We start from the raw sequence: 14332 nt of genomic DNA, 5'->3' as shown, positions 1-14332 counted from the left end.
CAGTTTCCCATTTGGCTTGGTTATAGTTTTACAGTTTTTTTTAGAGCACAAAGGGTATAAAGGAATCAGAAAATCATTCTCAGATATCAAATTTTTCAATCCCTTTGCAACATCTCTAATCCAGCGTTGCTGCCAAAGTCGCTTACCTTATGGACACTCACTGGGCAAAGTCTTTAAAGCGCTTATGTCAATCAATGGACAGCCAACATGCAGCTAAAACGGATGTGGTTGCCGCATCAATCGCAATAACAATATATAGCCAGCGAATGTCAACAGTCTTTGAACCCGGCCAAAACACAGTCACAGTTAAAGATACTCAACAAACCACGCCGAACAGAAACAATAACTTGGGTGGGCTGCTTTTGGGCTGCGCGACATGTGAGTTGTGGTAATGGAATACTCGGCTAACAACTGTGAGGAGCGAGGAAATAACGGTACCGCCACTTATACAACCTACGACGTTGTAGGTGCGCCCCTTTGGACAAAAGCCAGCAAAATATTTAAAAGACTCCTCTAACAATGGTGCTTTAAAGTCAAGCAAAACCTGGGAGAGGGTAATAAAGTTTTAAATACTCTTTAAAGTTGGTAGAAAATGAAAGAAGGGAAATAATTAATACCCTTCTGATAGATAATAAATCTGTTAAATGATAAATCTATTAATATAAATATACCTCTAAAAACAGATAAGATTTCTGTGTAGTTTTTCTAACTGGTTACTAAATAATAATCACCTAACTTCCTAAAACTTCTTCCTCCTATTCTTCTACAACTTTCTTTCATAAACCCATAATACCCTCCTTCCGATAGAGTATAAAACTAGCAGTTTAAAGAGCAAAGAGCTCCTGGGAAAAGGGGTAAGCAGTGGTATAGTGCATCACCGGGGCACGACAGAGACCAACAGGGGCCCGACGTTGGGCGCCACAACCTATCACAAAATTTATGTAGCCATCAAAGCGAAGGACAGAGGACGGACCAACGGAAGGATGCGACTTGGCATTGGGACGTGCGGGGCATGGTGAACGTGTGGCAGCCACGAATGCAGTTCAATTATGAATTATGCCAACAATTTCGCTTGACATGTTGGCGTTCCTTTCGAACCCACTCTCCCCTTTCCCTAACAAAGGAAGCTTCAGGAGCCACTAATTAAATGCAACTCTGTGGGGTCGATTTGTTGTGCTAATGCGACTCGCGTAATTACACAAGCCTGCGACACCGCGATGGCGACGTCGACGACGGCGGCGGCAACATTCCAAGGCGAGCGTTGCGTGTGTCAATAGAACGGTGAGAAATGCTTTGTAGTCGATCTCGGAAAAGGAGATGGATTATTAAGGGTTATGTTTAGAGGTATTTCTATTTAAGAAAAATATATTTGAAAAGTAAATAATAATTCATTTTGAAACCAAACATAAATAAAGCATGGTAAGGCATGTGTTTTATATTGAAAATTTTAATTTTCTAAACTTTAAATAGATTTTTCGTTATAATTTGAATAAAGTCCTTTTATTTTTGCAGTGTCTGAGATAGCCTGCAGACCTTTGTGTCCAAGGCGAGCTCCTTGGCGTCGTGTCTTTGTCCACATTTGGCATGTGCAACAGCAACAGCAACAAAAAGCACAGCAGCAACAACAGCAACAATGGCTTCTTTGTTGTGCCAGCTCCTTGTTGCCATTGCCATTGTTGTTGTTGTATTTGTTGTTGTTGCTGCAATTGTACATTGACACCTTCTGGTTGCAACTGCTGTTATTGTTGCCTTTGCAGCTGTGACAGCCTTTGGTCTTCTTATTTTCATACTCTTACATAATAAATATTGCAATTTTAACCAAGAGGTTGTTAAAAAAGGAAAAATATTAGAAATTCTAGAGAAAGTTGAATTCAAAATAAATAAAGAAATAGAAAATAAACTTTATTTTGAATAAAATAAGTTTATATCTTAAAAAGCGCTTCTTAAATCGCTTTGAAAACATTAGAAAGTTTATAATAAATATATTATAATATTAAATTCCAATTTTGTAGATTTTTCCCCAAGTATTAATTTTGTAAAAAAGAGTATTCATATTCGTCCTATTTGGGATAGATCTCCCCTTAGTCTTCTTCTTTGGCTGCTTTCTTTTCTTTTTTTTTTTTGCCTCCTGCTTTGCTCTGTCATGGCGACGTACATGAAATTTATGTCGCCTAAAGTGCAACTCTGACAATGTGAGCTTGTAATTTGTTGTTTTTGTTTCTGTTTCTGATTCCGTTTCAGTTCTCGAGTCTGTGTTTTTGCCGTACTTGTGGTTGTCAGCACTTGGCCATGGCTATTTAATGATTGTGTCGTGCAAATACCAAAAAGCCACGGAAGAAAACCATCCATCCCAAGCTCCAACTTAAGAGAATCAAAGTAAACCCCTCTCTTATTCAACAGGTGAAAGGTGAAAGGCGCAGGCGGGCGTGTCCTATGCAAATGTCACAGAGCAATCATAAATGCATATCGACACACAGCCAAACACTTTGATCGTCGCCGTGGGGCGAGTGTAATAATTTATGTGAACGAGTCGAACTCCGTCTGCGGCTTTCGACTCGGCACTTGTCACCTTTTGGGTTGCCCAAACCAGATGCATATAAATGTGCATATCTCGTATATAGACGTGGATAGTTGCCACTCCTCTCTCCAGGTGACAGTTCAATAAAAGTTATGCGCGTCTGATGACACAGTTTGCCACCGGGGTTAAAGGGGCAAAAGGGGCAAAAGGTGCCACACATTTTCCGGGTAGATTGAAAAACTTTTGCCTCGTTGACTGTGAAAATGAAATATGTTTGTCTGCCTTACAGGAGAATGCATCTTCATTCTCTTTCCGGTTGAAAGGAAAAAAATTGCTAGAACTGTATCAATGAGCGAAGCGGGGGAGAAAGCTTTCAGGAATGACTTTCCGAATTGTTCTGGGAATTTTCCAAGTTACTTTTTTGACAGTCATCCTTGAGATACATCTCAGGGAAATGCAAAGAATGCAAAAATGCAGCCAGCTGAATTTCTGGCTTAAAGTTTTAAGAGATTGTTTAAGAAAAATGGATTTAAAGTGACATGTTTCTGACTTGAGATGAAGCCTTAAATTAAGGTATATAAAAACATAAAAAGATAACCATTCTTAAGTAATGATAACTTTATAACCTTGATATTTCTTCAAGTACTTTCCCTTCAATTATCCCTTTTAGCCGGAAACTCTAAAAATATCCCAAAGATTTAGTCATTTCATTCCCCCAGAGTCATAATCTTGTGCTATCTGATCGCCAAACATGACTGGCAGACCATGAAAAAGTGTGGCAATAATTTCCAGACAAGAAAACCGAAATGCCAGGGGCAGGCTCTCGGCACGCCTGCATTCCATTAATTAACAATTAGTGCCGTCAAGAAGGGGTCTGCCCCGGTACTACTTCTCCGTTTCTTTTCTGTATTTATATAAAATTTTTTCTCTTTCAGAGGCATTGCTTTCCGGTGGAATTGGGTCTGTGTCCCGGACAGGATACGGTAGCTGGTGGTGCTCAGTGCACACAATCAGTTGATAATGATGCGACTCCGCCTCCTGCAATTTGGACCGTTAAGAGGGACGGGGGGGCCCAGATCCCGGCTAATGTCAAAGATGACAGCCAGGAAGATGATGGTGGAGAGACTGGGAAACGACTGATGACTTGTGTAATAAGTGGAAAGAATCTTGTCGGGAAACAATAACTCGTTGTGGCCCGGCTTTGAACTTGAACTTCGGCGGCTGCTGCTGCTGTTGCTAGTTGCACGTTGCATGTTGCATGTTGCCGCAAACACAACTTAATGATGGTTTTCATTCCGGTCTCTGCCTTGCTTTTTCTCTCTCTCTATCTCTCAACTTGGCTAGATCGGAGCTGCGGAGCTGGTTGGCTATGCTGAGCGCCTGTTAACTTGGCCATGAAACATTCGCAGCCCGGCCAGAAATTTCACAACCGGCATTGGAAAATCGCCGGCAGAGAGGAACAACTACGACGACGATGATGATGCGACGGGGCAAAAAGTGAGTTCGTGTTTTTCTTGTTTTCTTTTTCTTCCTTTTTTTTTTCGTCGTTTGTGATCTCTTCTTAACCCCTTCTTACTACCAATTTGAGCTCCTTCTCTCTCATGCCTTGCGAGAAAACTCGTTTTCCTGGCCATATTTGTGCGTGGCGGCGTCTTAACCGCAAATCCTTTTAGATATGAATTGAATTCATATATTATTTATGATCTGTTTATTTTTATTGTGCATGCCAGATGAACATCATAATGATGATTACCCCAGCCAGGGGCTCAGGGGGGAAGGAGGGCTTATTCCATGCCTGTCGCTCAGCCTGTCAGAAATGAGAAAACTTCTAATTGGAATTGCTAATCAAGTCGGGCAATTTTCGGTCGATTGCTCTGGGTAATGCCACTCTCTCGCCTATATATCTGCCCTGCCTGGATCTCTTTGGATCTCACTAAGTGGGTTAAGTGGAAGCGATCACAGAATCGATATTGTAGGATTTTCGAACATGAATTGAAAATAAAGTGAGATTAAGTGAAAGGAGAGTGAGTATGCCTTCTTCGGGGAGTGTTTTTCTATAATTACTGAAGTATTTATTACCAAAGCTAAATAAAAAATTCGTATTTTGTAACAAATTTACATTTGTTTGTTAATTTTCCCTCCTGAATTACCCTCATTCTTACCTACCCTTTAATAGCCACACATTCTCCATTGGCCCACAGGCCGCCCTCGAAAGTTCAGTCCACAGTTTGGGACTCTATTCTTGGCGGACAATATCCAGTTTAAGCCGAGACGAGTTCGCGGCCAACACGGCGCCCCACACGACGTTTCGCCAAGTAAATCGTTGGCAGCAAAGTTTTGTGCCTTGATTGCCTCACCTGCCCCTGCTGCTCCTCCTATCTCTGAACCCTCTGTTAACTTGGCCTGGCTGTCAGGCTGTTTCCCTGGCAGAACATGGCCTTAATAGTCGGCCATGTATATATTGGCTCATACTCGTCGCCGGGTTGGTTATTACAATTATTATTGTTGTTGACAAGCCGCTCTCGCTGGACGGGCCATGAAGAGGGGGTAAATGGAGTCGGAAAATGGAAAATTGTATTCCCAAAGTGGCAGCAAGCAGAGTCCGAAAATTGTTCAAAGCAATTAGACCGACAGGCGATGGGAAAAGTGTTCGGAAAAGCAGTCGCACATTAAACAAGTCAATTTTATAAATGGACTTACAACTTATTGAAAAGAAAAACAAAAAAGTCACTTTAACACACTTTAATTACAGATTTTTGTACCTGTGAAAATGTACTAAAAACTAAGGTTATCCAAATTATAACCCCAGTCCCTTCGTGCTTTACATCCTCTTTTACTAACTCTGCAATCCTCTGGAACGAAAATAGTTTCCTTTTACCTCAGAATACTTGACTATATAAAATTATTACATACTTTCCCATTTCCTCCTCCCCATAGCAAAACTAGCTAAGATCAGAAGTGTGAAAACTTGGACAAGTAGCTTCATATCGATCTTGTCTTTGGGTTGTAATGATGTGTTTACTGTTCTGCTGACTCGCAATTACTGACTTTTACGCCGATGGGAACTTATTCACATAAACTTTTAACCATATTACCACGGAATTTATATTAATTGTTACCTGATATCTGTAGCTAATACAAATTAATAAGCTTTTCTAATTTGCCACACAATTTATAATGCTGAAAAGTAGCAGAAACATTAAACAAGTCAATTTTATAAATGGAATAAGTTGATATTGAAAAGAAAAACATAAAAGTCACTTTAACACACTTTAATTACAGATATTTCACCTGTGAAAATTTACTAAAAACTAGCGTTGTTATCTAAATTTATTGCATGCGACATTAGTTTTTTAATTACTATTTTTAACCCCAATATTTTCCTCCTTTACATCCTCTTTTACTAAGACTGCAATCCTCTGTAACGAAAATAGTTTCCTTTTACTTAAGAATACTTGACTTTATATAAATATTACATACCAGGCCATCCCACTATCCTCCCCATAGCAAAATTAGCTAGGATCAGAAGTGTGAAAACTTGGACAAGTAGCTTCATATCGATCTTGTCTTTGGGTTGTAATGATGTCTTTACTGTTCTGCTGACTCGCAATTACTGACTTTTACGCCGATACAAACTTATTTAATTAAACTTTTAACCATATTACCATGGAATTTATATAAATTGTTACCTGATATCTGAAGCTAATACAAATTAACAAGCTTTACTAATTTGACACACAATTTATAATGAGTTTTCAAGGTCAAACTGGCAAAAAGTTTATAGAATCAGCCGGTCTTGCTGGACGGGCCATGAAGAGGGGTAAATGGAGTCGGAAAATGGAAAATAGTATTCCCAAAGTGGCAGAAAGCAGAGTCCGAAAATTGTTCAAAGCAATTAGACCGACAGACGATGGGAAAAGTGATCGGAAAAGCAGTCGCACATTAAACAAGTCAATTTTATAAATGGAATAAGTTGATATTGAAAAGAAAAAGAAAAACCAAAAAGTCACTTTAACACACTTTAATTAGAGATTTTTGAGCTGGTGAAAATGTAATCAAAACTACACAGAAAAAATGGTAGAACGAAAAAATCAAGAATATTTTTCTTGATTTTTTCGATGTGGTGGATTAAAATTTTTAAGTACGATTCGGGGTTAGACAGTCGAGTTAATCCCGTTTCGGGATTAAATGACAAATTAAGCCTAAAAATTCTTGAATCAATCCCGTTTCGGGATTAAATGACAAATTAAGCCTAAAAATTCTTGAATCAATCCCGTTTCGGGATTAAAATGACAAAATGAGCGTAAAAATTCTTGAATTAATCTCATTTTGGGATTATAGAGGCATAATAAGCCCAAACATTCTTGAATTAAGCCTAAATATTCTTAAAAATTTGGTGAGAGCAGCAAATCTATTTTTAGCTCAGAGAGAGAGATAACATTTTTGCTCTTTCCTTGAAACTGTATGTATTCGCGTTCCCGACATTAGCTTTTGATTTGACTCAGTGGCCCAGTTGGTAAGCGGACGGTCTGTGATTTCTGAGACATGGGTTCGAATCCCGACCGGGAACTAGGAAAAGTAAGTTTTAAGTGGCTTTTAATAAGATTTATACATTAATATAATTAATTTAATAACCATTTGTAGCTTTATAATTACAGATTTAAATAAAAACTTCTCACTAAGAACTTTAGAGGGATTAAATCAAGGATTTTTGGGATTAAAATAATTAATAATTTCGGGGACTAAATCGAGAAAAAAAATTTTTTTTTTTTTAATTAAATTTAAATTTAAATTTTTAAATTAAAATTTAAGAATGTTTGAGATTATATTAAGAAAAATTGGGATTGAAATTTTTAAGGTTAGCGGGATTGAATCAAGAATTTTCGAGATTGAAAAAATTAAGTATGTTCGTTCTTATATTAAGAAAATCCGACCTTAGCTCGAAATCATGCCCACTTGGGATTGATTTTGGCGACTTTATCCCGGATTTTTTTTCTGTGTAATGTTGTTATCAAAATTTATTGAATGCGACATTAGTATTTTAATTACTATTTTTAATCCCATCTTTTCGTCCTCCACATCTCTTACTATTACTAAAACCGCAATCCTCTGTAACGAAAATAGTTTCCTTTTACTTAAGAACACTTGACTATATATAAATATTACATACCAGCCCATTTTTCCCCCATAGCAAAATTAGCTAAGATCAGAAGTGTGAAAACTTGGACAAGTAGCTTCATATCGATCTCGTGTTTGGGTTGTAAGTATGTCTTTACTGTTCTGCTGACTCGCAATTACTGACTTTTACGCCGATGCGAACTTATTCATATACTCTTTTAACCATATTACCATGGAAAATATATAAATTGTTACCTGATATCTGTAGCTAATACAAATTAACTAGCTTTACTAATTCGCCACACAATTTATAATGAGTTTTTAAGGTTAAGCTGGAAAAAGTTTATATAATCAGAAAGGTTTAGGATGATATTTTAATATAACTATCTTAATTTTTTCTTATATGTTTTATATATATTTTCCTCACTCTCCCAAGTACACATGGACCTTGTAAACTACCCAATCGATTTGAAGCTCTTCGAAACGGAGGCACACACTTTACTCTAATGGGTCACTCACTTCAGAGCTAAGAGCTCTTCCGGCTCAATTTTTCCCGCACCGTCAAATGCCACTTTTCAGTGACAGCTTGAGGTGTTTAACAGAATATGTTACTATGCTGAGTGAGAAAAATAAAGCAAAGAAGAAACTGCTTCAATGCAATGCAATTAAAATGTAAACATATATGCACATATATTCAGATCTGCTCCTGCCAAGTCCTTAGCCCAGAAAGGGGGATAAAAGCAAAAGCGGAAGCTTCGGGTAAAAATTGTTAAAAAGCGGGGAGAACGTTAAACAGTTTAGCGACGCTTTCCTCTGCTCCTCTGCTTTAATGATAATGAAGATTATGCCACAAAACTCAGGGATGCAGATGATGTGTTGCCGGGCTGAGGTTGCATGATGATAATGCTGCTGCTGCTGCTGGCGCTAAAATGAAATTGTTGCCAAAGCGTCGGTTCGGAAAAGTGCAGAAAAAAGCAAAAAAGAAGAAAAGCAGAAGCAGAAGCAGAAGCTTTGCTGCATCCGCAAGCCATGGAATATGCATGTGTGTTACTTTATGTCCGTCAGTGTGTGTTAGCCCCACTTCAAGTGGCTCTTAACGGGAACCGCTTAGCATTGCTTGATGCTGATGGAATTTTTTCCACTAGAAATACCCTAACTTTGAGGGGGGATTATTTTAGGTAATATCTACACTCATTTTTTAGGGCCATCAATGACCAAATTGTAGTATTCAAATAATTATCATTACATTATTTCTATTTATTTAAATATTTTAATAACAATAAGAGACCAACTTTATATACAAGAAAACATATATATTTGATAAAACTTTATAAAAATATAAATAGAATTCTGGAAATATTTAATCTTAGGGTATTTCACAGTTCCCCTTGACAGCCTTCGTTTAGTTCTTTTCCTACAGAAATGATGTAAACAAATTTCAAGGAATACAATTTGGATAATTACATTATTTTGATGAAGAGTTACAGTTATTACGGTGGCCCAGGAGGAGGGAGGAAACAACGGAATCCGGTTGGAGGATCCGGTGATGAGCTGCCGAGCATCCAATGAAATCGCTGTGTGGTCGCTTTCATGATGGGATATGAGATGGCGATGGGATAATTGCAGGATTGCACGGCATGCAAATGAGCCGAGTACTTAACCCTGATTCGGAAAGGGAACGCAATCTTAAAGCTGAGAGAAGCCTTAATTGGATGAAATACAAGGTCTGCCATCAAGACAAAGATATCGTAGTGATATTGTGAAGGAAATTGAGAATGAATATTGTTGCTAACTATAAAGTTTTTTGATGTATATCAGGAATTTAGCAACTTTGAACCAGATTTTAATATAATTATTACATTTCTTTAACTATGAATTTATTTATTAATCATTAAGGGAAATCTTTCACAATTATCGTCAGTTTTATTTAGAAATTTTAGCACTTTAATTAATAAATCAAAAATTAATAATCTCCATCTGATATCTCCAATATAAAACTGATTAAACCAATACATCTCCAGTCGCGATCTCCAGTCAAGACTCAAAGCAAACCCAATTGCATTTATGGCCTGGCCATAACCCTCAGGCTGCTGCCAACAAAGTAGCATTTTCATTAAACCGAAGCATTTCCACTTGGCCAAGTTACACCTGCCCGAATGCGAATGGCTTACTGGCCTGGCCTGGCCTGGTATGGCCCCGATTCAATTGCAGGCCCCAATGTATTCAATTATTATTATAAGCCACGGCTTGCGCCACGCCCCCAGCAGCGCGTTGGCTAAAACGCCCCCGGAGGCCGATGGCCTGGCAATTGAAATTGATTTGCCGAAAATGCTCGGTGAAAATTGCCGGGTTGCCGCCGCCGGGAGGAGGAGGAGGTGAAACCCCTCGAAACAATTTCCCAGCATTTACATAATTTTCCTTTGTTGCAACGCTCTGAAATGTAAACTCTGGCCGACTGGCTGGATATCTGGGATAGCTGGCTGGATGGCTGGATAACTGGCATCTGCGGTTTGGTTTTGACTCCCCCTACCTCGGGCCCCGTTACGCTTGTGATTTTTCCAATGAATATCGTTAGCATTTCATTAAGAGGCGGCTATATTGCGGTCGTCCCTCCGCTCCTAATCGTAAATATTTCGTGTAAATATTTATACATTTGTTGGACTTCTTGTTCGGGGGCATACGAAACGCATAAACATGTCGATAAAAAAAAATGAGAGAGAGAAAAATCCCCCCAGCAGGTTCTCTGCACTCCTGTCCCCCCATCATCATCATCAACTGCTCCCCTTTGGGTTTGAATCTCTGGGATCTGGGATCTCAAGATCGCAGATCTTTTACACAAAGAAAATAGAAGGGGTTCTGCTAGGCTTTAGAAATAATATTCTGTTTATAAAAAATATATTGAAAATTTCTAAAGAGATCTTGAATATTAGAAAACTATTTCCTAGGATTTTAAAGACTTTACAATTACAAAATATAAACAAAAATCCTCTCTTAATTAATTACTTAATATTCTAACCTTTTATTTCCAGTGCATCTGGTTTCTGGCGATACTTTGCTCCTGATTTTGATGAACTCTTGGCATCCGCTGGATACGTTTTTCCACTTCACCTTTGTCTCTGAGCCATCCAGCTGCGGCTGCCGCTTTTGATTGTCTTTTAATTAAACGACAGGCGAACAATAAAGAAGCCTCGTTCGAAGAACAGGTTTCATTAATTTCATTGCCCCGCTCCCGAGTTGAGTTCCCATTGCACTATATATATATAAGGTTATATATATCTACCTGTCCATTGGAATCGTTTGCTTTATGGCTGTCAAATTTGCTGCTTATCAGCTCTTTATCTAGATCTACGTCTGTCAACAGCCACGACATTATATACGATGCATTTTCCGGGCTTATCTTATTAGAGCAAACGAAAATGCAATCCACTATCCAGTAAATACTTGGAAAAACCTTTAATTGATGCAGATAAAGTTACTTTTTGAGTGGGCAGGCAGGCAGAGCAGCTGATAAACTTGGAATTTACTTAGTCGCTAGTTTCGTTAGTTAAAAGTTTCCAGTTTTCGAGGGGTGCAGAGGGCTGCACTCTGATGGTTCCGGAGAACCTTAATAAAAAGTGAGGCTATTAAAGGGTATTCTTAGGAAATATTTACATTTTATTACACATTAGGAGTTACTATTTAAATGGGGTTTTAATTGATTGTAATAAAGGATATATTTTAAAATATTTTAGTGCAAGTTTCAAGGGTTCTTTAATTTAAATTGTGAAAGTAAAAGGTATATACTCCCTTTTATAATAGAAGTTCAAATATTTTATATAAAAATAAACTTTTTAATCAACTTTCCCTTTAATAAACATTTCTCTACTTTTTTTATTAACATTTTTCATTAATTTTTAAAAAGCATCCTCTACTTTTTCCGTGTACAATTTTATCCCCATTTTGCCCACTAAATTATTCTTCTGTTTGAGTTAGTTGATTGCTTATTGCACTTGCCCGGCATCCAACCTCTGTTTAATTTGTTGAAAATTAAAGTCACGCCGCTGTTGATATAATTCGAAGCCATTATGTGACAGGGCAACTCAGCGTTCCAAGCACTCCAAGCTCTGCTTTACCGCCTCCTCGGTTGGTATTTCTGCAAGAGATTTGCTGTGCACTGCAGTCGTTTACCTTAATTCGCCTGTCCAAATTGCTATTTATATGCATCGCCCTCGCTTTTAATTTGCAGCGCAAATCACGAGCAGCCCCGCCAGCTCCAACTATATACATATATATATATCTTCAGGTATAGGTTCACCTACTCCTCTGGCAATCGCCAAACAAAATCAACAGGTGGCGCGCATATTTCAACATGCGGCTGCCAGGCCAACCGACCGAAATATCAATAAAAATGCCATTTGTTGCGATTGTGCACGGAACTTGGCAACTGCAGAGGAGGCCCGGGAGCAGGGAGCTGGGAGCCGGGAGCTGGGTCTGGGGACTCGGACGAGACCTTCCTTACTTTGGCTGAGAACCACATAGATAATTTCCCCCAACAACCTGGGCTTTTGATGATATTTCTGTTCGTGTGTCTCGATTCTTGGTCTTTTTTTTTGGCTCTGCGCTTAATTTATTGGCCACACTTTGGTGCTGCTGCTGCTGCATTTAAACGACAAGTGTTGCAAATAAAAAGGAAAAATTAAAGCGCTGCAAATTATGGAGGAGGGGGACAGTACACAGAAAGAAGTATTTAACTAGAATTAAGAATTAAGTTGAAAATTATTTGTTTCTATTATTTAGAGACTGAAATATAATACATTTTCCAAAAAATACAAAAGAAATTATTTAATTTTATACATTTTATATAAAAAATAATACAAATAAACGCTGAAATATTCTGATTTCAATTATAGAAATTACATTTTCCTCTCAGTGCAGGGAAACACGATGGAAAACCAAATCGAGCGAGCCAACCAGAGGCGACGTCAACACCAGAGGGCCGTGGCAAAAACTAGTTTGCAGCTAAAAAACTATTAAGAAAAAAGAGCGCCCAGATTGCAGTGGCTGTTGCTGGCGTTGCAGCAAGTGACTTGGCTTAATAAAGGCGGCCAGGTTTAGGTTTAGGGTTAACATCGCAGCGCCAAGGGCCAAAAGTGCTGGCCAATGCAAACAAACAAACAAAAAGCGTTCATGTTGCTCTTGGTGTTGCTGCTGCTGTTGCTGCTCGAGCACACCACCAGCAACATGTGTAGTTGCTGCAAAAAAGTCCAAAATGAAGACATGAACCAAAAGCCAAGAGAGCCGGAACACCAACACAGCAACAGCAATGTCGACCTTCTTTTGTGAGGCCCAGCTGCATAATTGCTATGGCAACAGCCAGGCTAACGAGAGGGGTTGCAAGTTGCAAGAGTCCCAAGTTGCAAGTTGCCCGTTGCCGCGGGCCAAGTGGAGACCTCTCTCAGCTGACAGTTGAGAAATTAGAACGGTTTTTGTCTTCCAAATCACATGCACGTGTTGCTCCAGTCCTCGCCAGTTGCAGGTTGCTGGTCGATAGTTACTGTTGCTAGTTGCTAGTTTGCAGGTGCTGCTGATGTTGCTGCTGTGGTGTTAGATCAGGCCTGCAAGCTTAATCAACTTTGTAATTTTGGGGTATTTTGTACCCTTTGAAGGGGCATTGTTGGTTGTTGGAGAAGCCTAGAGCATCCTAAGAGAGGAATTGCAGGCTCTTGAATTAAAAATCAAACATTTCTTAAGATTTTCCCTCTTCCAAACGGTGTATTATCCCATTCGCTGCTCTGCAGTTTAATTAATTCCCAAAGCCAACATCCTCCAGACCCGACTAAATGATTTTAATGTCTGTTTGTTTGCGCAAATCTTCATCTCTGTTGTTGCTGCAGTTGTTGCCCTGTTGCTGTTGTTGTCATGTTTTGTCTTAAAGTTTCCCCTCATGAGTTGCATATTCGATTACGAACCGACACAATTCCGACACGGGCCTCCTCATTGAGGGTTTGTTTAACCAATTTGCGTAGGTGGACACTCGTTCCTTCGCTTCGTTGTTGTACGTGATTGCGGGTTGTTGCCGTTGATTATTGCCTCTCGCGGCACGCATATAAATCTCAGTGTTTAAATCTCGAGTTAAACTTGTAAATTAAAACCTTAATGAGTCTGTGGAATGAGTCTGAGAGGTGGACCCTCGTACCACGCTGTGCAAACATGGCTAAAGCCTGTCGAGTGGCGGGGGTGTGATTTATGCTGTTCCCGACTACTTACACTCCACAAAACACACACTCACTCGCACATACCTGGGCAAATCGGTTCCTAGAATAGTTTCTATTTTTCGCGTGTTTATAGTTCTCCACAGGATCGCCAGCAATTAGTTGGCCACAATCACATGCAAGCCGATGGCTTTCCGTTGATTTCCTACAACTAATTAATGCCCAGTGAATATTCTCACGCTTGGGAACAAAAGGAACGGGTAACTTGACATAATAAAATCAAGAAAAAACCACAAAACACGTTTGCTGCAGGCTGCTGACCAACAAAGTGTAACAATCTCCGGCTTCCTCAATTTAATTTGCATATTTTATGCCGGCCCACGAGTTGATTAATTTACAACAGGTAACTTCGGCGCTAGCATTGAGATGATTGCATAATTATTTAATGACACAGGTAAGCACTAGCAAAACAACATAAAATATATACACAAATAATTATGTGCAA

General features: G+C 39.0%; 1 protein-coding gene and 2 long non-coding RNA genes across 3 annotated transcripts in view; all 3 read right to left on the bottom strand.

Annotated features, from left to right (window-relative positions):
- Positions 1-14332, bottom strand: part of Egfrap (EGFR adaptor protein) — an 88721-nt gene that overhangs the window by 7391 nt on the left and 66998 nt on the right. The window lies entirely within an intron of this gene.
- LOC138928323 (uncharacterized) lies at positions 5246-6161 on the bottom strand. Its single transcript, XR_011444839.1, has 3 exons — positions 5999-6161; positions 5432-5937; positions 5246-5370 (listed from the first exon to the last, which is right to left on the bottom strand). It is a non-coding gene; the product is annotated as an uncharacterized lncRNA (long non-coding RNA).
- Positions 6525-8858, bottom strand: LOC138928322 (uncharacterized). The gene is made up of 2 exons (XR_011444838.1): positions 7689-8858; positions 6525-7627 (listed from the first exon to the last, which is right to left on the bottom strand). It is a non-coding gene; the product is annotated as an uncharacterized lncRNA (long non-coding RNA).

This window comes from Drosophila kikkawai, chromosome 3L (genome assembly GCF_030179895.1).
Source record: "Drosophila kikkawai strain 14028-0561.14 chromosome 3L, DkikHiC1v2, whole genome shotgun sequence".
NCBI classification, from domain to species: Eukaryota; Metazoa; Arthropoda; class Insecta; order Diptera; family Drosophilidae; genus Drosophila; species Drosophila kikkawai.
The sequence above is the reverse complement of the archived record's forward strand: the minus strand, read 5'-3'. Positions and strand labels throughout refer to the sequence as shown.